This window comes from Tamandua tetradactyla, chromosome 9 (assembly GCF_023851605.1).
Source record: "Tamandua tetradactyla isolate mTamTet1 chromosome 9, mTamTet1.pri, whole genome shotgun sequence".
Classification (NCBI taxonomy): Eukaryota; Metazoa; Chordata; class Mammalia; order Pilosa; family Myrmecophagidae; genus Tamandua; species Tamandua tetradactyla.
Window position 1 is genome coordinate 100,781,485 of NC_135335.1, and position 25,051 is coordinate 100,806,535.

The 25,051-nt window shown below is 39.1% G+C and overlaps 1 long non-coding RNA gene and 1 pseudogene across 1 annotated transcript; one reads left to right on the forward strand and one right to left on the reverse strand.

The window, feature by feature from the left end:
* The first annotated feature begins 15,190 nt into the window (after nt 1–15,190).
* Nucleotides 15,191–24,744, forward strand: LOC143646238 (uncharacterized). Its single transcript, XR_013157409.1, has 4 exons — nt 15,191–15,377; nt 17,626–17,729; nt 18,144–18,241; nt 24,626–24,744. It is a non-coding gene; the product is annotated as an uncharacterized LOC143646238 (long non-coding RNA).
* Nucleotides 18,374–18,928, reverse strand: LOC143646371 (ADP-ribosylation factor-like protein 5A pseudogene; annotated as a pseudogene).
* Nucleotides 24,745–25,051: the final 307 nt, after the last annotated feature.

Consider the following 25,051-nt stretch of genomic DNA (forward strand, 5'->3'; position numbering starts at 1 on the left):
TGCCATGTGCCCTTCCGCTGAGAGAGAAACTCTGGGCTCGCCATGTGCCCTTCCACTTGAAAAAGAAACAGTGAACTTCATCGGCCTTCTTGAACCAAGGTATCTATCCCTGGATGGCTTAGATTGGACATTTCTATAGACTTCTTTTAATTGGGACATTTTCTCGGCCTTAGAACTGTAAACTAGCAACTTATTAAATTCCCCTTTTAAAAAGCCATTCTGTTTTCAGTACATTGCATTCCGGCAGCTAGCAAACTAGAACAGGCATACAAACTGGAAAAGAAGAAATAATGTTTCCTCTATGCAGATGATACGATCTTATATACAGAAAATCCTGTAAAATCCACAATAAAGCTCCTAGAGCTAATAAATAAATTCAGCAAAGTGGCAGAATACAAGATCAATGCCAAATTGATTGTATTTCTATAGATAAGCAATGAATAATCAGAATAAGAAGTCAAGAAAAAAAATTCCTTTCACAATAGCAACTAAAAGAATAAAATATCTAGGAATAAATCTAACCAAGACGTAAAGGATTTGTACACAGAAAACTACAAAACATGGCTAAAAGAGATTAAAGAAGACCTAAATAATTGGAAAGAAATTCAGTGTTCAGGGATTGGAAGATTAAATCTCATTAAGATGTCAGGCAATTTATAGATTCAATACAATCCCAATAAAAATTCCAACAGCCTTCTTTGCAGAAGTAGACCAGCCAGTCATCAAATTTATATGGAAGGGTAAGGGTCCTCGAATAGATAAAGCCATCTTGAAAAAGAAGAACTAAAAGTTGGAGGACACATACTTCCGGACCTTAAAACTTATTACAAAGTCGTAGTTATAAGTTTGGCACTGGCTCAAGGACAGACATATAGACTAATGGAATCAAATTGAGAACTCAGAATTCAACCTTCACATTTATGGCAAGGTGGCAAAGACCGTTCACTTAGAAAAGAATAGTCTCTTCAACAAATGATGCTGCAAAAACTGGATCTCCATTTGCAAAAAAACAGAGGGCCTCTACCCCACACCATGTATGAAAATCAATTTGTAGTGGATCAAAGACCTAAATATAAGAACCAGGACTATAAGTTCCCAGAAGAAAATGTAGGGAAACATCTTCAGGATCTTGTGTTAGGTACTGGTTTTTAGACTTTACACTCAAAGCATAAGCAATAAAAGAAAAAATAGATAAAAGGGACCTCATCCAAAACAAACAAACAAATGACAAACCTTTCTTTCTCATAGTAGTTTATCATGAAAGTAAAAAGGTGGTCTACAAGGAATGAAGTTGTGAGGCATGCTACTAGGCAAATAAACCTTGAGGATAGTATGTCTAATGAATAAGCCAGGAACGAAAAAACATATATTGCAATGCCTCACTGATACAGGCTAACTATAATGAGCCAGCTCTAAAATTGAATTTGAAATATGTTATCAAATGAAGGCCTACAATATAATAGCAGTAGTTGTATCTACTCCAGAGTTGTAACTTATTATTTCTTAACTCTGAGATGCTGAGCTCTTTGTGTACAACCTGGTCATTTCATCTAACTTTCTGTATTTGTACGGCACCTAAGACTCAGAGCTAGAGCTCTGTAGCTATGAAAGTCAGCATTACTCCACACAGCAACTGTTAAAAAAAAACACTGAAAAAGTGACCAGACTTCAATTCGAAATATGAATGAAGCTGATCTGGGTAGGACTAAGGTAAATCAGATTAGAGAGTAAAGGATGAAATTGACTGTATTTTAAAACTTCAACTCTGTGTGATACCAGAGGAAGAGATCTTTTTTTTTTTTGGTGCAAAATTTATATTCTGTAGCACACTGTCCAATTTAACTTGTATGGCCAGTTTATAGAACACCCTAACTACAGGAAATCTTAAATAGGAAATGAGATCTTGTTGGTTTATACAGGTTGCTGTGATACCTCAAAATATCCCAGAGTAATTTGGGCAGAAAATTAAAAAGTATTTGCAAAGTCACCTTGAGGGAGGGACTGGGGAAAATCGTAGGAATATTAAACTTCCCCATTTGGGGAAGATCTGATATTCTTGCAATCATTGGGGACTGCCAATTTGATGGGCAGGCTCTTGATCTTGGGGCTTGCCCTTATGAAACTTATTCCTGCAAAGTAGAAGCTAAGCCTACTTATGGTTATGCCTAAGCGTTACCCCCAGAGAAACTCTTTTGTTGTTCAGATGTGGCCTCTCTAAGCCAACTCCACAGGTCAACTCACTGCCCTCTCCCCTTACATAAGACCTGAATCCCAGGGGTATAAATCTCCCTGGAAACATGGGACGGCTCCAGAGGATGGGCCTGGCCTTGGCATCATGGGGTTGAGAAAGACTTCTTGACCAAAAGGTGGAAAGGAAATGAAACAAAATAAAGTTTCAGTGGCTAAGAGATTTCAAATAGAACTGAGAGGTCATTCTGGAGGTTATTCTTATGCAGTATATAGATATCCCTTTTCTGTTTTTGGTGTATTGAAGTATAGAGGGAAATACCTGAAACTGTTGTGCTGTAATCCAATAGCCTTGATTCTTGAAGATGACTGAATAACTGTAAACCCTTTAAGGTGTGACCATGTGATTGTGAAAACCTTGTGACGGACACTTCGTTTATCCAATGTATGGATAGGTGAGTAAGAAAAAAAAGACAAAAAATAAATAATGGGGGAGAGGGGATATGGGAGATTTTGGGTGTTTTTAAATTTTTTTCCACTTTTAAAATTTTTACTTATTTTTATTGTTTTTGGAGTAAGGAAAATGTTCAAAAATGAATTGTGATGAATGCACAGCTATATGATGATATTGTGACCACTGATTGTATAATTTGGATGATATTATAGATGTGAATATATAAAATATCTCAATTAAATTGCATTTAAAAAGACAATGTACACAATGGGAGAAAATATTTGGAAACCACGTATCTGATAAAGGATTACTATCCAATATACATATAAATGAATCCTTCAACTTAATAACAAAGACCAAACAACCCACATCAAAAATGGGCAAAAGACTTGAGCAGACATTTCTCCAAAGAAGATATACAAATGGCAAGAAAGCACCTGAAAAGATGTTCAACATCATTAGTCATCAAGGAAATGCAAATCAAAACCACAATGAAATACCATTTCATACTCATTAAAATGGCTACTATTAAAACAATGGAAAATAACAAATGTTGGAGAGAATGTGGAGAAACAGGAACACTCATTCATTACCGGTGGGAATGTAAATGGTGCAGGCCTTATGGAAGACAGTTTGGTAGTTCCTCAGAAAGCTAAGTATAGAACTACCATATAACCCGGCAATCCCAATTCTAGGTATATACCAGAAGGAACTGAAAGCAGAGCCTCAAATATACTACACACTGATGTTCTATATAGCACACTGATAGCAGCATTATTCAGAATTGTCAAAAGGTAGAAGCAACCAAATCTCCATCAATGGATGAATTGATGAAAAAAAAATGTGGTACTATATACAACGGAATATTATTTAGCCATGAAAAGGAACGAAGTCCTGATACATGAGACAACATGGATGAACCTTGAAGACATGATGTTGAGTGAAATAGGCCAGACACAAAAGAACAAATATTGTATGATCTTACTGATTTTAAACATTTAGTATAAGAAAAGTCATAGGGCCAGAATCTAGACACAGAGGTGGCGCACACAAAGATGGTGGTGGCAGAGGCTGAGGACAGTTGGTTGAGTTCCTTGACCAGGGCACCATGTCCCCAGTAATGAGTTTGGAAAACACAAACGACAGTTCTCTCCTGTTTTCTGTGCTTCCATGGCTGATGACCATCCCCTTTTGACTGATACCTTCCTACTTTAACAATATATCTTGCTGTAATTCAGGAACCATTCATTCTTTTTAGGGTGACTCTTCTGACCTATTAAGTGTTGGTTTTATAAATTAGCACCCAGATAATAATCATATTCATTTTTGGGGGCAGGTGGATGGTCCGGGAATCGAACCCAGGTCTCCCGCATGGAAGGCAAGCAGTCTATCACTGAACCACCCGTGCACCCCTTGTTAATTTTATTTATAAATTCTTAAGGACCACTCACCATGGTCCCCCAAATATAGCCTGCAACCAAAGGTCAAACACTGACAACTGACTTCCAAGGATCTTGGCCCACACATCTGTATTTTGGCAGTGATTTTATGAGAATTTGGTCTCTCTTTCAGTACAGTTATGCCTGTCTGGTGGCCATAATGGCTGCCTTTGACCAGTTTTAGTATTTTCCAACACAGAGGTCGAAAAGCCAGCAGTTGCCTCTCCATTCACCTTAGTGACGTTATACTTGCAAACATTCCCCGACTGAATCTGCAAACTTTAACAGACTGCTTGGAATTCTTTTGGACTCCTTCTCACTCCCTAGTGTGCAAACATTGGATTATTTCTCATTATGGTTCTGCCTCCCTTGAGCTATTTTTGCTCTGCCTGCTGAGGCCCCTCTGCTTTCCCACCTGTCTACTGTGGGAAGCTTTGTAGCTCACCTGCCTTCTGCTCTCATTTGTTTATCTATGTTCACTATTTTTTCCCTCTGCAAAGGAGTTCATCGAACATCAAAGGAGTCATTTCTTAATCTCTCATACTTATGGGTGTGGCATTTTTGATCCCTGGTTTTACATTAGCCGTAATAAAAAATGTTATGGTGCCTGGGTCCCACTCTCGACCTGTGTGATGGTTACGTACATGTGTCACCTTGGCCAGGGGATGTGCCAAGCAAGCACTGACCTGACTGTTACTGCGAGGGCATTTTGTGGACTTAAATAATCAATTGGTTGATTGTGTCTATGGTTGATTACCACTACCATCAACTAAGGGAACTGTCTTTTGCAATGAGAGAATCCAATCAGTTGGTTTTAATCCAGTCAGTTGAAGACTTTTAAGGGAGAGGTGATGGTTTCAGCAGTCAAAAGAGAGAACTTTCATCTTTACTTCAGCCAGTCAACCCCTCCTGTGGGAGTCATTGAACATCCTCATCGTGGTTGCGAGACTGTGGCCTGGCCTACAGAATTTGTACTCATGCATCTCCGCAGTTGTATGAGACACTTTTATAAAATCTCATATACACAGATATCTCCTGTTGGTTCTAATTCCCTAGAGAACCCTGACAAATGCAACCAGCTACATCAGAATCTAGAGGATGGGCCAGTCTTACATATATTTTAAAAGCTCCCAGGCGGTCTGATATGCAATTTAACTTTCTTCGAGTAAATACAAATAGGGCCAGGCAGGACCAGCCCATTGAGCCGAGGCTTCTCTTCCACCAAGATCCTCAAAGGTTCTCTCTGAATGTGGTTTTAGTGCAGGGACTGAAAGAAGAAAACATTCATTATATAAATTTAAATCTCTATTCCATTACCAGAGCACATGGCCCATATGAATTTTGAATTAATATAGTTTTCAATCTGTAATCATTTTTGAATAGCACAATTATATTTCATTGTGTTTTGTGTGTATGTGTTTAAAAAGTGATGATTTGTTACATATAAATGATTAAAAGTATACCACAAAATGTTTTTCATTCTTTAATACCTCAGGGCTTTAAAAAACAGGAAGTGGCGGGTGAAGGCATTTCTATGGGAGGTGGCTGTGGCTGGGGGAAAGAGTGTTGGACAGGGAGACTGAGGTGGCTGGACTTTCCTCTCTGGCCCTGGGACTCTGGGCAGATCCCTTATCCCCTCCCCCACCACAAGGAAGATTTTATGATTCTCGTATTGCAGTGTAGGAAACTGAGGTTCAGAAAACATAAGAAAGGTAATTATGGAAAGGTACTTTGTGTGGCGTTTGAGCGTTTACTGTCCTCCTCACACGTCACCCCACCCATACACCCTTACTGACCGTCATGCTGACCAACCTCTTGTAAGCTCTTTGCTCTGCCAGGGTGGCCTTTCAAGACTCCTTTGGTTGATTTCTGCTTCTCCTTTGGGACTGGGTTCAGGCATTCCTGCCAACTGGCAGCTGTCCCTCTCCCTTCCTCCTAACCTCTCTTGGTTTTGTGCCCCACCCTGTGCTCCTAACTTACCCAGTGCTTTCCTCTACCCTGGCATTTGTTGCACTGTAGTCTAATTTTCTCACCTGCTTGTCCTTCTCTTCCCTGTCTCTGTTAGCTTCTTTTCTCTATACTTTCCAGCATTCAGTACAATGCCTGGCATGTTTATGGATCTATCTTAAAAATCAAATATAAGACTGGACTGATTCAAAAGTACTACAAGCTCAGTGTGGTGTTATATTTTATATGTATTTATAAGCAGGGCGATTTATCAACTGGAGTTTCTGTGCTATATTTTGCCTCTTTTGTATTTTAAACAGACTGGCAAGTCTTTCCATTTTTTGGTCACTGGGGTCTTTGAAGGGTCCAAAGTAGAAAGAGAGGATACCTCCAGCCGCATGTCTTTGGAGGAAGCCTAATAGCTTCAACATTGGTAGTAATGACCCATTACCAGTTTCTTATTGATGGCTATTCAGGGCACATACAGCTTTTATTATAAACAATGCTGCAATGACATCCTTCATCACTATATTAGTTTCCTACTGTTATTGTTAAAAATGACCTCAAATTTAGTGGCTTAAAATAACATGAATTTATTATCTTACAGTTCTGGAGGTCAAAATTCTTAAAATCAAGATGATGGCAGGGCTGCGTTCCTTTCTAGAAACCCTAGGAAGAATCTGTTTTGCTGCCTTTCCCAAAAGCCTCAATTCCTTGATCCATGGCTCTTGTCCGTCTTCAAAGCCACCGATCGTAAATGGAGCCCTTCGCTCGTTGCCTCACTCTGACAATGATGTTTCTGTCTCCCTCTTCCACATTTAAAGGATACTTGTGATTACATTGGGCCCACCCGGATAATCCAGGAAAATCTCCTTATTTTAAACTTTGCTGACTAGCAGTCTTAATTCCATCCCTGCAACCTGCAACATGCCCCTTGCCATGTAGCAGAACATATTCAGAGGTTCTGGGGAATAGCGTGTGGGCTTCTTTGGGCATGATCTTTCTGCCTACCACAATCATACATTTTTGATAATCTTCTCTATAGAATAAATTAACTAGAAATTATCTTGCAGGGTTGGGGAGGGAAGTTTGCACAACATTTTCCATTGCCCTCTTAAAGGTTTAGATTTCCACCAACACTATGGGAGCCCCATTTCCCTCACCCTGACCAGCATTGAATATTTTAAAGTTGTAGATCTTTGCCAGTCGTGTTGTTAAGTATCAGTTAGAACTCCAGAATATGAAAACTAAATGAGTCTGTCATGCGTATTAATATTGAGAAGTTAATGGGACACAGAAGTGTCCTTGATCCAAAAGTCAATGATGTTTGCCTGTCAGAGGACCCATCCAGTGTTTCTTATCTGCTTTATTTTTCAAGCTGTTTTTCTTAGCTTAATTTAAAAATAATTTTGCATCCTAAAGTGTTATTAGTTGATGAGTACAGATGTTGTTGCATAGAATCAATAGTAATGGAATTATCCTATGATAAACCTTTTCTTGTTAGCCCATTCATAAAATATGATCTGAATCTATTGATGTAGGAATTTATTAATTACTCAGTTAACATTTATTATAAGCATAATGTATGCTAGGCGTACATTCCCACCAGACCTCTGGGAATTCACAAAGCATAAAGGGGATAGGATAAAAATGATAATACATAGCAGGTGATTGAGAACTGACTGTATTTGTGTAAAAGCCATCTACTGCTATCTTTGTTTTGGAAAACTTCATATTTTTTAGCTAAATAGTTGAAAAATCATGCAATATAGCAATATAAGATCCAATCACCAAAACTTCTGTCCAATTATAGAAATTAGGCAAGTCTCAAAAAATAATCTGAAAAACTGGTTATCTTCTAAGAGGTTATGGGGGGAAGAAGTTACAGCAAACATTCATTGATGCTGACTTCATGGGGTACTTCCATGCTTCATTTCTTTAATCCTCTGTGATGGTTAATTTCATGTGTCAACTTGAGTAAGGCATGGTCCTACTTGTTTGTTTGAGCAAGCACTGGCCTGATTGTTACTGTGAGGGTATTTCATAGATGGTTTTAAATCAATAGTCAGTTTGCACCTACAATCAATAAAAGAGATGGCCTTCAGCAGTTGAGAAGTGTCTCCCCATCCAATCAGCTGGAAGCCTTAAAAGAAAAACTGAGGACTTCAGAAATCAGAAAAAAGAAGTTTTATCTCTACTTCAGCCAGCCTGTCACCAACTTGTGGCCTGCTCTATGGAATTTGACCTTGCCAATCTCCATTGTCATAGGAGCCAGTTCCTATAAGAAATTTGCACATATATATACAAAAAACAGTATATCCAAGTTATATACATATTATATATATATATAATTCTGTTTCTCTGGAGAACACTGACTAAATATCCTCTCAACAATGCTATGAAGTAGGTATTTATTGTCCTATTTTATTGGTGATAAGACTAAAAACTTGAGTCACACCAACTGGGATTTGAACTCGGTTTTATTTTTCCCGTGTCCTCATGCCTTATAATTAAAGGTGCGTAAGTGAGATAGTAATTATATTTGTGAACATCCTCCAAAATATTCTCTAATGTAGAAAAGCCCATATGACACAACTAGAAAATATTATTTCTAGAAATGTTTACTTTGTCTTCCCCAGCTAAAGTTTATCTTACAAATAATTAGAATTTTTGCACCTTCCCTTCTCCCTTCGCTCTGTCCCTCCCTCTCTCCCTTCCCCTCTCATTTCCTTCCTTCATCATTCTTTTGATTTTAGAATGTCTACATCACAGTCACCCAGAACAGTACACCCATGTTGAAATAGCTTAATAATTAAATAAACTCCTGCCCTTACTGTCCTTTCCTTCAGAGAGGACTGGCAACCAATTTCTAATGGAGTGGCCAAAAGATATACCCCATTCTCTGAATGGACTCTCACTAACATCACATATAAGTCATTTTCTGCTTGACCCTTATCTCCAATGCTGACTAAATTAATAGCCTTCCTTTGTTTAAAGGAATTTGGAAAGATAAGTAAAATCACTTCCTAGTGGGGTTTATACTTCAGTACCTTAAAGTTCATATTCTTGGATGCTTTCCCCTCACTGGAGATTATAAGGTTGTTTGATGTGGAAAAATAATGAACCATAAAAGAGCCATGCTGACGTCCAGCAAGAGCCATGGTTTTCCTACCCATGTGCTAGCAAATGGATTTCCAGCCCACAAATTTGCTGAAAATGTGCAAGAAGGAAAACCAGACTCATACTAGTGTGGAGGTTTTTATAGTAGTTAAAAAGGATGGCCCTCATTACAAACAAAATTGCTCTATGTGGCTCTTTGAAGAAGATGTCCTGTGCAATTGGGGCAATGCAGTGAACACTGGACGTAATTACATCCTGTTTGGCAAAAGAACCAGGAGCTGCCTGGCCCAAAGGGAGGGTGGAGCACCTAGGGACAATCATGCATGTGAAAGGGCTTTATGACTTCAGGGGTCCAGCCCCATGAGAGGAAGTGGTGGCATCCAAGTCTGTGTTCCTCATGAAGGAATCAGGCTGGAAGTTGAGGACGTTACATCATACGGAGTGATGGCCAACATTTATGTTCAATCCATGTGTTAGTTTTCTAAGGCTCCCATAACAAATGACCTAAGGGACTTAAAACAGAAGAAATGTATTGTCTCCAGGTTAAGGAGGCTGGATGACTGAAATCAACATTTCAGAAGGACCATGCTCCTTCTGAAGTCTGCTGGGAGCCGTCTTCGTTCCCTGCCTCTTTTGTGACTCTAGAGGTGCCTGGCAATTTTTGGCCTGGCTTGTGGAGTGTAACTGCATTCTCTCACTCCGTCACCGCATGACCTTCTTTCTTGTCTCCACATTCACATGGTGTTCTTCTCCCCTGTGTCTCCTCTCCCCTTCTTATGAGGACACCACCATATTGGATTAAGGCCCACTTCAATCCAGTTTGGATCCAGGAGATATTTAACTACTAACTTAGTCAAAGGCCCTATTACCAAATAAAGTCACATTCACAGATCTGGGGTCAGGACTTGAACATGCCTTTTGGAGGGACACAATTCAAACCATAACATTCAGTTATAAATGGTCATATTTAGGAGGCTCTATGGTCAAATCAGAGTCGAACTAGTAAGCCAAACTCACTGAAAACTGCTTCTCTTCCACGCCCCTTTTTATTTTCAGAAATGTTCCTCTCATCACCCATGATTTGGGGAATGGGATCTTATTCATTGTCAAATGCTGAAACTGGGTGCTTTTTATACAACAGCTTGGACATGGCATCTGCGAGATAGAATTAGCGACCTTGAGAATAAAAGTACCCAGGAATTCTTGATTCTCAACTTTTAAATAGAGCTGGTATGTCTTTATTCTTCTTCTTATCAACAGGAAGCAGATCTACAGCAGACAGGACCTGATGTAAGGCAACAAGTTTACAAATTTTATAGTTTTTCATCAGGCCATGATTATTTTAAAATTTGGGGGGAAGGATAACATTAAGTTTGGATTTTTCTAAAATGAGGTTTTTGTTTCTGATGATAAAGGTAACATGGCCACTGAAAACAAAGAAAATAAGTATAGAAGAATATTTCAAGAACAATCGTTACCGTTTATTTAGTACTTTGATTTTGCCTGCCTCTCTGCTAGGTGCTTTGCCTCGTTCCATTCTCCTCCACAGCCCAGAGACGGAGGGAGACACTGTTGGGACCTTCTTACTGATGAAGGAGCCAGCTGAGGAGTGTTGACAGGGATTTAAACCCGACTTCTAACTCCAGGAACTGTGTTCTTAATGACTGTGGATTCCTTGGTGTATGTTCTGGTTTTTCTTCCAAAAATATTGTAAATATGGCTGTAGAAAAACATAGTGGTAAGAGTTAAATGTTCTTTTTCATACTGCATGAGTCGAATGCTGTGGGCTATGAGGAAGGGTATGGTTAGGAAAGGGACCATCTTATCTCCTTTGTCTTTTAAATGGAGGCCCTCAGGCTGAGGACTCCACCTGAAACCTTACCTTTTTGTTTCAGATGGAGGTCATTTTAACCTGGCAGCGGGCTCAGCTCAGAGGCCCCTCAAGAAGTCACTCCTTCAAGCTTTCCTTTGATTTTGTAGGGATCTGATTCTTTATCTTGAATCGCTTTCGGTTTGAAATAATTTGAGTGGTTTCTCTTCTCTACACCCGAACCCTGATGGATTCAACATATATATTATATATTGAGTATGCAGTTTTTATCATTGGAATCAGATATAGGCTTATAAACTGTTTTTTTTCATTTTAATATTATCTCATAAAAATTCCACAAATTTAAAAATCAAGGGGTTTAAAATTTAAAAATTACTGGTTGTATAATGTTCCTTTCATATGAATGTAGCATCATTTATTTTCTGTTCCCTTAATATTGGATATAAATGTTGATTACAGATTTTTATTCATATAAATCAGTAGTTCTTGACACAGTAGTTCTGCCTCTAGGAGTTCATCCTGAGAAAACTTTGCAGACAAAGAATATAAACTTTTTAAGGCTCCTGACATGTCAAAAATAATTGTACCATTTTATAATTCCATTTATGAAGTTTTAAAATATCTATTTTATTCTCAGTACACCATTGCCAGTATTGTATATTATTGTTTCTCAATATCTTTCTGGCATAGGTGTTTTTTTGTTTTTTGTTTTGAAATAAGCTTTTTAATAAATATAATGCCTACATGTGATATAAAATTCAAAGAATACAAAACAGTACACAGTGAAAAATCTCCTGCTTACATGTATCCCTCAGTCTCCTTCCCAAGAGGAGAGCGTGACCATTTATATATATTATTATAGAGATATTCTGTGCATATATAAGCACGTATATGGATAAGTCCCTCTTTTTTGTAGAAATGGTAATATAGTATGCACATGTTTCTGACCTCCTCACAGGTTTTTAGATATGCTTGGTGTAGGTAAATTAATATATCATCCCTGAAATAGGAGACATATCTAAAATAGCTACAATGAATTATTATTTATTTAAATGAATGAGAAATCACTTCTCTCTCATCTTTTACTTAAAAACATGGATTCATCATGATTGTAATTTTTGTAGATACAAAGTTTCAATGCACCTAGGCATATTTTGAAATGTATTCAATCTCAGAAGAGACATATTTGCTTATCACTAGATCTTATTGTGCTTATGCTATAAAAATGGTTGATGTATTCTGTAATATGAAAATAGTGGCTATTTCTAGCTGAGAAAAACTTATAATGTAACATATCAAGCTGCAAAATAGATTCACTACTATGAGTTGCTATTTTCATAAAGAATTATACTGTTGCCACAGCTAATAATCACTATCTGAAGCTCTCTGCAGCATTCCCCAAATGTCTTCTGGAAGATAATAATAATGGGGGGGGGGGGGGAGCGAGGTGGAGGAAATCTATGATCAAAGAAATTCAACCTAACTTTCTTATATTGAAACAATAACCAGCTACAAATTGTAAAGGAAAAAGGACATCATTCACAGTAGCAAGAAAATTTTGAACATGTGGGGATAAAATTAACAAGAAGCATGTAACATAAAATAAGCTATAATGTTTTATAACATTAAAGAGGGTGATATAAATTTCCCCTAATCTCTAAATATAAGGTAAACACAATAAAAAAATCCAATAAACTTTTGTAGGAAGTTATGATTCTAGTTTTTTTTTTGTATGCTGTATGGCGGGGTTGCATTTTATTATTTTCCATATAAGTATCCCGTTATTGCAGCACTACTTGTTGAATTTTTGTTTGTTTGTTTGTTTTGCTTGTTTGTTTGTGCATGAACTGGGAATTGAATCCAGGTCCCCTGCATGGCAGGTGAGAATTCTACTGAACCACACTTGCACCCCCTATGATGCTAAATTTGATCTGGAAATTAAAATATGCTATCATAGAAATAAGAGTAACAAAGGGAATTTACCTTTTGCCACCCAGATATAGAGCTTTATTATATAGTTAAAATAATTAAAATAATGTGGTACAAGGGTAGGATTAAACAGATCAATGGAACAGAATATGAAGTCCAGAAATAGATTTGAATTTATAGGGGAATGTAGTAGATAAAGAAAAAAGCCCTCAAATAATTGAAGAAAAGATCTAACTGTAAATCATTTGGAGATAATGGCTTCCTGTTTTAAACACAAAATAAATTTGAATTCTTCCAACAAATAGTAAATCATTTGGATCAGATTTATCTATATAGCATAAAAATTAAAATATTCAAGAAGAAAATTTATTGAAATACTTTTATAATCTTGGGATAGGAAAGGCCTTTCTAAGTATAAATGACATAAGAATTCATGTCTTGGGGAAAACAGGAAAAGTTTAATTGCCTTGGATATCTAAAAATGAAAATTTTATGTCTGACAAGACCAAATTTGTAAACAAATTTGAAAAATACATTGACAACTTGGAAAAAATATTTTCAACATGTTATGGATAATAACATTTTATTTTTATGAATAAAATAAGAAAGGACAAATAAAAGAAAAGCAGAGTAGCTACTCTATAGAAGAAGAAATACAAAAGATGAATAAATATGATAAAAGATGCTCATTTTCAATAAAGATAAAAGAAGTTATCTGCTAAAGTAATGACTTTTTAGCCTATCAGATTAGTCAGAATTGAAAAAGATTGTCAGTAACCAGTGGTGTGATGGTGTGAAGATATAAACAAAGTCATACATTGTTAGTAGGAATATAAATTGATGCCATATTTTTGGAGTGCAATTTGCATATATCAGTACAAATTTAAATTTACATACTCCTTGCATATTTGCATGTGTATTTCTATAGGTTATCAAATGTGGAATTGCTGGAGTGAAGACAATTACAAATTATGTTGATTTTAGCACTGTTCATCATTTTAAAGAATTTACAAAATAACCTAACTGTTCATAAGGGATTGATTAAATGATGATACATACAAAAATATTGAACAGTATAAAATTTTTTTAAGAAAGAAAGGCAGATGTTTTAGTTTGCAAAGCTGCCAGAATGTGGTATACCAGAACTGTAACAACTTTTAAAAATGGGAATTTATTCCAGGAGCCTGCCCATGCCCCCAAAAAAAGGAATTTAACAAGTTACAAGTATATAGTTCTAAGCCTATAAAAATGTCCAATCCAAGGTATCCAGGAAAAGATACCTTAATTCAAGGAAGGCTGATGGATCTGGAACACCTCTGTCAGCTGGGAAGTTATGTGGCTGTCATCTGCTGGTCCCTTGCTCCTAGGCTCTGTTGCCTTCAGCTTTTGCTCCTGTTGGGGCACTTTGCTTCTCCAACTCTGGCTTTCATCTCTTGGCTTCCTTGACTTTCTCTAGGTTCTGGCTTGCTTAACATCTCGTGGTGATGTCTGCTGGGCTCCAACCATCTCCGAACACCCATATTTCTGTTCTCCAAGTGTTGGCATCTGTGTCAGCTCTACTGGGAAGTTACTGTAATTTCTGTCTCTCTCCCAAATGTTTTCTCTTTTAAAGGATCCCAGTAAACTAATCAAGACCTATCTGAAATGGGTGGAGTCACATCTCCATCTGGTCAAAATGTCACATCCACAGTTTGGTCTGTCACATCTCCATGGAGAAGTTCTAATCAAAAGTTTCCAACCTACAGTTTTGAATCAGGATTAAAAGAAACGGTTGCCCCCAAAAGATGGAATCAGGATTAAAATGTGGCTTTTCTAGGGTACATAAAACTTTCAAACTGGCACAGCAGAGTAGATCCTTTCATGTTCATAAATATAAATGGCCAGGATATTGTTCTATAACCTATTTTGCAATTTGGTGTATGCAAAAACTATATATATCTGCTCCAAGGGGGCCTGGAGGTCACATACCAAACTATTAACAGTAGAAACTTGAGTTTATCAGCAGTGGGGGTGAGGATGTTGGGAGTGGGGTGAAGTGAAGAGTGAATTTGTATTTCTAACTTCATATAATTAATTATTGTATGGGGTTTTACTTAACAAATAAGCTATACTTTTATTATAAACATTGACCAATGAATATGTCCCCATTTAGAGAAAAAAGCTCACTGACTCTCTCTTAGTCACATCCAGAGGTACAGAAAGATGGGTGTTGCCTGGGAAAAACTTGCCAGGCTCTCCTTTGAGGGCTCTCACCATGTGACCTTTCTCACTCAAGCAGAGTTACTATATCCACGGCCTGACTGCAGACTGATGTGTCAGAGACCTGGCTTTGATCAGTTCCTGGAGAGCCCGGAGGAGGCAAGCATGGTAACCAGACTCAAGGAGGCCAGTGGATAAAATTCTAACACTGAAAATTAACAACTGCATTGGCTATAATGGGTCCCTCTATTGTCAAATTATCTTTCAGCAGGTAAGTCTCAAAAAGTAGAGGTAAAGAGCACAGACTTTGGAATCCAGCATGACTGCTAAAGTTTAGCTCTTAACTCTAGGTGTGCCTGTCAAATAGAATAGTGTTGAAACTCACTGAGTGTCAGTTTTCTCACTGGTAAAGGTTATCTCATAAGATGTCATGAGAATAACATGAGATGATGTGCCTAATGTAGTTGAAAAAAAGGTGTCTGATTATTGCTGCTGCCTAGTTTTTTTTTTAACTTTTCTTATTGTATAATATGACATATGTATAAAGCAAAGAAAGAAAAGAAAGAAAAAAGCAATAGTTTTCAAAGCACTCTTCAACAAGTAGTTACAGGATAGCTCCCAGAGCTTGTCATGGACTACCATGCCATCATCTCAGTTTTTTCCTTTTAGCTGCTCCAACACATTAGAGGCTAGAAGAAATATTTTTTTTATCATCACAATCGACATTTTTTTCTTTATTGTGAAAAATAACATATTTACAAAAAAGGAATAAATTTCAAAGCACAGCATAACAATTATTCATAAAACAGATTTCAGATTTTGGTATGGGTTACAATTCCACAATTTTAGGTTTTTACTTCTAGATGCTCTAAGATACTGGAGACTAAAAGAAATATCAATTTAATGATTCAGCAATCATACACATTTGTTAAACCCAACCATCTCTGTATGATTCCACCATCACCTCTGGTCTTTCTCTTACTCTTTAGGCATATTTAGACTATATCCATTCTAACTTTTTCATGTTGGAAGGAGCTGTCAACAATAAGGGGTAGGGAGATGGAACTAGTTGACATTTTGGAGCCCATCTACGTTCCAGGACTTACCTGGTCCAAGGTTTCTGGAAAGTTATCTATTGCATGGAACCTTTGTTGAATCTTACATATTGCCCTAGGTGTTCTTTAGGATTGGCTGGAATGGTTTTGGTTGGGGTTTGGCAAGTTATGATAGTAGCAATGTCTAACTGAAGCTTGCATAAGAGTGACCTCCAGGGTAGCCTCTCAACTCTATTTGAACTCTCTTAGCCACTTATAGCTTATTTGTTACACTTCTTTCCCCCTTTTTGGTCAAGATGACATTGTTGATCCCATAGTGCCAGGGCCAGACTCATCCCTGGGAGTCATCTCTCATTCTGCCAGGGAGAGTTTCACCCCTGGATGTCATGTCCCACATAGGGGGCAGGGAATGATTTCACTTGCAGAGTTGGACTTAGGGAGAGTGAGGCCACATCTGAGCAACAAGAGATCTTCCAGAGGTGACTCTTAGGCATACCTGTAAGTAGGCTAAACTTCTCTGCTACCTATATAAACTTCACAAGAGCAAGCCTCAAGGTCATCCAAATTAATAGGCCAGTCAAAAGCTTGACCTATTGATTTGGGTGTCCCTAATGTTTGACAAAGTACCAGAGGTTTCCCCAGTCATGAAGTTTAATAGTTCCTGCTTTGTTTTTTACCCTAAAAAAGAGACCTTGTAACGCAATGGCTTAAAGAATGTGGAAGTTTATTTCTTACTCTTATAATGATCCAGGGTGAGTTGATGGGCTTCTCTGCTCCATGTGGTCATTCACGGCCCATGGTTCCTTCCACTTTTGTCGTGGTGTGTTGTCTTCATCTGTGAGGTTGCAGTTGGGTCCCAGGTTTATGGGAAGGGAAAACATGGAGGCGTACAGGTGCAATGTTTTCAGGGCCAGGCTGGAAGGAGGAAACATTCTTCCCCTCACCTGCCATTGAGGACCTATTCTCATGGCCACACCCAGCTGCAGGGAGCCCTATGAGGCAAAGTTGTCACCCCAGGCCCCAGTTAGGTGCACATTATTGTGGAGGAAGGGAAGTTTTGGTTTTGGTGGACAGCCGTCTCCACCACGGTTAATCTTATCAACCCGACTAGAAGACACAGACATGAAGGCCAATCAGAGGCTGTAATGGGCTGAATGGTGGCCTCCAAAAGAAATGTCCATGACCTTGTCCCCAGAACCAAATACTATCTTATACGGCAAAAGATGTGACTCAGTTCAGGATCCGGTTTTTTTTTTTTTTAGTGGATCAACACTATATTCAGTAATGTGGATGGCATAAGGATCTATATAGGAAAATGATCTGATAATTAATAGTTAAAATGATCTGTCTAATTCTGCCCATCACCCATTTGTAAGACAATCCAAGCATTTGATACAGGTTCAATTCGGTTGCAGGACATGTTTCCATGTGATTTTGTTTGTTTGTTTGTTTTGTCTTGCATAGGCAGGCACTGGGAAATGAACCTGCCTCTCCGGCATGGCAGGCAAGAATTCAGCCACTGAGCCACTGTCGCACCACCCATTTCCATATGATTTGATCAACAATAAGTATGTATACAACATCAAGTTTTTTCCCTTCTCCTTTCTTTCCTGTTTTTTTAAAGAGCAACTCACTGATTTAGTACAATGCAGAGAACCTAGGGGAAAAAGTACAAAATGGCACTTAATGCCAATGCCAGTACTAATCACACGTGCTTACGACTAAGGATAAATTAATTTTTGTGTGACTCATTTCCTTTAGAATATAAATCAAAGAGATTAAATTGAACTTGAGGGATATATACAATACATACTCAACTTTATGCCAAAATACTTTTCATTACACATTAAAATATTAGAAACAATATCTGTGCCAATTTGTATTTTGCCTTAATAGAGAACAACATTTAACTAGGGAGGTTTACACTGATAATAAAGCTTTTAAAGTTAACAATGTCTTCCTTTTCTTTATACTTACCACAGGCTACACAATGTCCTGGCAGGGTTTATTACAAGAAAAATGCCAGTCTCAGCTTTAAGACTTTACTTTGGAAGGAACTAAGGAGAAAGCACATTGGAAGGTAAGACTTCATCTTTTTTTGCAAATATATGGTCTTCATTTTTCTTCTTATAGTAAAAGCTTAAATCAGTTTATTACTAATATATAGAAACCATTAATTTTTGCAGCTTTAGGGTAAAGTTCAGCACTTTGTTTATACAAGTCTATGAGAAGAGATCAGAAGAGACATCATCTGTTCAAATCCTTGGCACAATATCTTGCCTCTAAGAGCATAGCATGTCTGGGTATGCCACTGGGGATCTTTAATAGAAGTTAGCTTCAAAAACTGGGAGATTTCTGCCACAGTCATACATTCTTTGACATCTTGTTTATTAGTAAAAATCGGCAACACAGCTTTTCTTAGGTTTTCATTATAAAATGCACTAACATTTTATACAGTTCTTCTCTAGTTACAGGAATCCTTTCTCTGTCTGTACTGTCCACAACAACTATTAAAAATTCAGTGTCTGTATAGTAAGTATTCCAGGAAGAATGAAGAGATTGCTGATGACCAATATCCCATATAGGTAACATGCATATTAACAGATTTCTCTTCTATATTACTTCCTACTATAGGGGACAGATGGTCAATTTTATTCTTAGAAATTGATAAGGATGGTAATTTTCCAGCATTATCCAGCCCAACAATGATTACTTTGTGCTCCTGGTGATTGAACAGTCTCCATATCCTGGTGAAGAAAAACCCCATTCTCATGCAGCCAACCCCTCCAGCCACGCAGACTGCCAGACCACCTCAGGCTCAGGCTGGTGGGCAGGAGAGAGACCAGCCAGAGCCTCTGCCTCTGCTGCTGCTGCTTCCACGTTTGCCTCTGACCTGTCTCCCAGGAACCAGAGGGAGGCCGAAGCTGGGCCCCCCCCACCTGTGAGGTCCCACTGCTGCTCACGAACATTGCCTGTGGGTTGCGTTGCCTGCTCAATTAAGGACCTTGAGAAGAGGAGCTTATTCTAGATTACCTGGGTATGCCATTAATGCAACTGCCTGTATCCTTAGGAGACAGTGGCAGAAGGAATTTTAAGACAGACAGACGAGGAGGAGGCTATGTGACCCTGGAGGCAGAGATGCAACCATAAGCCCAGGACTGCTGGCAGCCAGCATAAGCTAGGAGAGACAAGAAACAGATTTTCCCCAAGAGCCTTTGGAGAGAACGCAGCTGTGTCAACACTTTGAGTTTGAACTTCTGGCCTTCAGAACTATGAGAGAATAAATTTCTGTTGTTTGAAGCCACTCTGTTTTTGATAATTTGTAACAGCAACCATGGGAACCTAATACAGGGGTGACCTGAAATATGCAGAAGGTATCTTATAGACTTTAAAGCAGGCAGATTTTAGGCCTACAGAAGCCCCAAACTGCCTTACTTGGTGTTTCAGTTTGCTAATGCTACTGGGATGCAATATACCAGAAATAGGTTGGCTTATAACAATGGGGGCCTATTTTTTTTTTAACTTTTAAAATTGTATAATATAGCATACATGCAAAGGAAAGAAAGAAAAAAACAATAGTTTTCAAAGCACTCTTCAACAAATACTTAAAGTATTTAACAAATAGTATATTAACAACTAGTTAAAGCACAGAGCACAGAGTTTGTCATGGGCTAAACAATGGGGACTTATTAAGTTACAATCTACAGTTCTTAGGCAGTGAAAATGTCCCGATTAAGGCACTAACAGGATGATAGCTGGACTCTGATGAAAGGCCACTGGCATCTGGTACACCTCTGACACATGGGAAGGCACAAAGCTGGCGTCTGCCTGTCCTTCATCCCCGAGTTCCGTTGCTTTCTGCTTCTGATTCCAGTCGCTTTCTCTTTGAGTGTCTGTAGGTCCTCTCTTACCAACTTGGGGGCTCTTTTCCCTTTGTGAGCTGTCTCTCCACGTGCTTCTCTTTGCTCTCCAAACTTCTCTGGACATTTTTCTCTGAGCTCTCTCTTAACATCATTAAATACTCCAGCAGAGGATTAAGGGTCACCTTGAACGGGCTGCATCACATCTCAATTGAAACAACCTCATGAAAAGGTCCCACCCACTGTAGATCTGCACCCACAGAATGGATTAAAGAACATGGCCTTTTTAGGGGTATATAACAGCTTCAAACCAGCACATTTGGGGACTGAAGACGTTTCAGTTTTGTCCTTGCAATAACGTCAGGGAACTGTGATGGAAAGAGCAAATGAAAGGAGCTGGAAGGAACTGGCGCTCTGACTCCAGCCTGCTCTCCGCCGTGTGTCATAGTCTCCATATGGAAACCAAGGCCATGCATGTAATGCTATGTAATTAACTTGAAACAACTGGAGTATCTGATGATGGAAAAATGGGTACATACAAGATTTCAAGTTTAGCAGAAGTCGCCATTGAATGTAAATAGAATGATGCCCTGGAAAATACTCAGAAAATAGATCACGTTGGCCCAGCAGAGCTCGAAGCACGCTGGCACCCACTTCTCGCCTTGCCTCTTAGGACTCCACCAACCTCTGTGGAGGTCCCTGGGTGCTGACTGTGTCTGGGGTCCCTGTGCAATGTTCTGTTCTGTAGAAGTGGGAAGTTGCTGCTGTAAGAAAAAGAGTTGGTCCATAGGTTTGGGGCCTTTTCTGTTTAATGAGCACCTTCCTCACTGATGCACTATTTGCTTTTAAAGTCTCCTTAGAAACTACACATTTAATACTTTACTCATTCTTGGCTTCATTCTAACTTTTTTGTGTGTCACACGGTCTGTTCTTTTCAGTTGTGGCCTTTTGCTTCTCCCTGCTTTCCCTCAGTTTCTAAAGTGTGAAAATTCAAGAGGGCCAAGGCTTAATGTGCCATGCCAAGATTTGTGTTTGTGCTCTTGGCAAGACATGTTGTTAACCTTTGAGTACTATATCCTGAACTACAAGGATATGCTCCAGTGACACACTTAATGTTAGCAACTTTGTCACTGGCAAAATAATGTTGACAGCACATGCCTCATTCTGAGGAGTGGGTAGGTTACCCTATGCCAAGATTTGCAGATACAAAGACTTTTCCACTTCCCTGCTGGGGCAGGAAGCCACAGGGCCCTGACTTCAATCTTCTAAACTCTTCATGCACACTCCCACCTCTCATTGCCTCTTCACCGTCCCCTCCCCAAGCTGCTGCATGGCCACTGCCCTTCCCATGCCCAGTGGAGGGGGTGGGGGTCTGGGTTCTGGGCCCAACCACCAAGAGAAGGACAGTACTTGAGAAAAGTGCCTGACCCTCCTTTGCAGTCACTCCTCATTCCATAGAACTCAGCCCTGAAGAGACTAGATAGCCCTCCACAGCCCTGGTGACTTAGCTAAAACGAACTTGAGTGGCAAAATAATGTTTGTGTTGATTGTGGTTATAGGACTGAGAAGCCTCAATCCTCATAATGCTCCCCTCATTACTGATGATTAGATACACTACCATATTTCAGTGGTTCCTTTTTTTCGAAATGAAAATTACTTCGTTCCCCCCCCCCCATTATTTAAGTAACATGGGCTCATTATAAATAATTCAGAAACTATAGAAAGGTGTAAAGAAGTGAATAAAACTCCCCTAAATAATCGCTGTTCATGGTTTGGGGCCACACCTTCTAGGCTTTTCCTGTGCCTGCATATAAATACTTTTTACAAAACGTGACTGTACTCTTCATGATGTTTTATAAAGCTTTGATTCATTATCTATTGCCACACACACACATAAAATCAACCTAAAACTTAAAGGTTAAAAATAACAACCATTTTATTATATCTCATGAATTCTGTGGGTGAGGACTTTGGCCAGGGCACAGCAGGGATAGCTTTACGTCTGCTCCGTGGAGTCGGGACCTCAGCTGGGAAGACTCAAGTGGCTGGGGATGCCTGGGATGTATGGGGGCTGGAAACATCTGGAGGCTCCACTCCTGGGTGGCTGGCACCTGGATTGGGTTAACTGGAAGTCTGGGTTCAGCTGGGATTGGGGGCTGCAGCGCCTACATGTGTGTTGGGTTTCTTTACAACATGATCTCCTCAGGGTAGATGGACTTCTTACGTCATGGCTTCAAGACTCTAAGAGTGAGTGCTCCAGTGAACAAAGTGGAAGTTGCATGGCCTTTTATGACCTACCCATGGAAATTGCATTACATTGCTTCCACCATACTGTACTGGCCAAAGCAGTCACAAGCCCATCGAAACTCAAGCAGAGGGGGCAAAGACCCTACTTCTCCGTGGAAGGGGTGCTAAAGAATTTGCAGCTGTGTTTTAAGACTACGATGATCTTTTATTATTATTATTTATTTTTTTTTTTTTAAGTTTCATATGAACAAACCCCAAGACTGGAGGCTCAGCCTATAGCTTTTGTTGTCCACACTGCTTGTGAGAATATCAAGAATTCAACTTGGGGAAGTTGAATTTCTCCCCGCTCTCACCATTCCCTGAAGGGGGCTTTGCAAATACTTTTCCACTCACTGATTGAATCCCTCTGGGATTCATCGGGGCATCACTCTGGACAAACCAACAAAATCTCATGTCCTACCTGAGATTCCAAGTACTTATGGCGCTCAATCAAACTATCTACATAAGTTATATTAGGAAATGCACTTTTATTATTTTTTTTTTACATAATATGGGCAGTTATCCACATCTGTATAGATCTGTGTCATTATTTCATGGTTGCACAGTATCCAGTGAATGCTTAGCTATCATTTATTTAACCAATCTAAAAAAGGCCTAAGAAATTTAGCATGAGATTATATTTTACACAATTAAACAGATGACTATCTTATAGATTTCTTTTGTTTCCCACAAAATTTAGCACAGTTAGCATAGGGTTAGTGTTCAAAAATAGTTTTTGACCTGTCGCCACCAATAAGAGTATGTATTTCAGAAAATGCAGAGACTGATCACCTACAAGCATGATATTAAAGGATTCCAATTGTTAAGGATATTAAGGACTTAAAGAAAGCCATATTGTTTCTGGAACTCTGCTTGGATTGGTGATTTGAGGAATAGGGAAAACTTCAGCCTATAAGGAAACTCCTGTAAAATTTCAAATATTTAAAAAATGAAAGTTATTATGGTACAAAGAAGGTTAAATCCACTGTTGTTTGCAGATGCAATATTTCCAGTTCCCCAGCCATGAAAGAAGTTTTAAACATCTGAGCCCCTTTGCCAAGTCTTAAGAAATGATTCAGAAATGTAATCCTGGCAGACCCCTATGGAAACATACCTCATGTGTTACAGGCTTTGAGTCTCTTGGTCCTCTTTCTGGGTTGCATGAGACCTCCTGCACTTTCCTTCTCCAGTTCAATTCTCTCTTTTCTTTTCCTGGCCCCATTTGTGACTTCCTTTACATGGGAGGGTATGGAGCCAACCTGGAAAAGATCCAGGTGAGCCCTGCCCTGTCTCACTCCAGTGGGAAATCAGAGCAGAAGGCTAAGTTAGTAAGTTAAGAGACTGCAAACCATTCTAGATCTGTCATCTCTCCTTCGTAGACTATGAGTTTTCTAAACAGTTAGACTCTAGGAAAAATAAAGCCTGTTTTAATTTGGAAACACTTGGCAGTGCCTTTGCCATTTTCAAAAGCTCTTTAGCAGCTCTGAACTCTATTGTCTGGACCACTGTTCGTAACTTGGTAAAAACCGCTCTGATTTCTTAGTTCAGATCTCAATACAGAAATCCAAAGAAAGCTGTGCTCCACTAGTGGGTGCCCACAGAGGACAGAATGGATTGAATTGAGATAATCACATATTCTGAATTTATGAGAGGTGGGGTCCTTGGGAAATGACCTGCAGACACTGCTCCATTTATCTTAGGGAAGATAGAAATGGATCTCCTAACTGGAGGGGGCGTTCATTTTGCCTGTCCCAGAGGCCGGCTTCTGTGTCTAGATGGGTAGGGCTTTTCCTCTACTTATGGTCATGCTATGGTCCCAGCAGACTGGATGCTATGTGAGAGTATGTGTGTCTGTTTGGAAGAGGGGAGACTGTGCACGGCACGTTTGCCATTTCTGTCCCCCCACAAATGATTACAAACTGTCACCTCTACTACACATCAGCTACTGAGGTAAACTCTAGGATTGGTGAGAAAGCCAACCTGGTGGAGGGAAGATTACCATTGCGGTCATGATAAATTACCTCCTCAATATCTTGTCTTCCTTCCTTTTTTCCCTCCTTGCTAACAGAACCCTGATTGTGTGTGTGTGTGTGTGTGTGTGTGTGTGTGTGTGCACGTGCAGCCAACTTGGTAACTAAGCAATTTAGCTGCTTTCCCAGTCTCCTGTTTACCTAGAGATAATCATGTGACTATTCTTGCCAAAGAGAATTGAACAGAGGGCTGCTGGGGCTTGGAGAAGACTTTTCCTTGCATAATAAAAGTAAAAGATGACGTTGACAATACTATCTTTTTCTGTCTTTTATTTATTTTGAACACAGACTTGATGTCTAGAACTGGAGCAATGGTGAAAGGCCAAGGGGATAACCTGTGGACGAGCATGCTGGAAAAGCAGAAGGAGCCACAGCATCATTGAATCCAGTGTGGTTGAACCTCTGAATCAATGGCAAGTTAATGCCTAACCCTGATTTCTTGCTCTCTAAGTTCTGCTTAACTCTGTTAAATCACTGCACAACTGAATTCATTGGCATTCCTTGTGGCTGAAGCTGCTTGGCATCCATTTGGCATAGTTGCTGCATTCTCAAAAGAGCAGCTCAATAGATAGGAAGTGGAAGCTGATAGTTCCTTAAGATCTCCACCCAGAAATGGGCATGAGGACAATTTTGACAAATAAATCACAGAGCCTATATTATTCCTTCCTTTCTTGATATTGGTTTTTAACAAAGGCTGGTTTTTCAAATTCATAG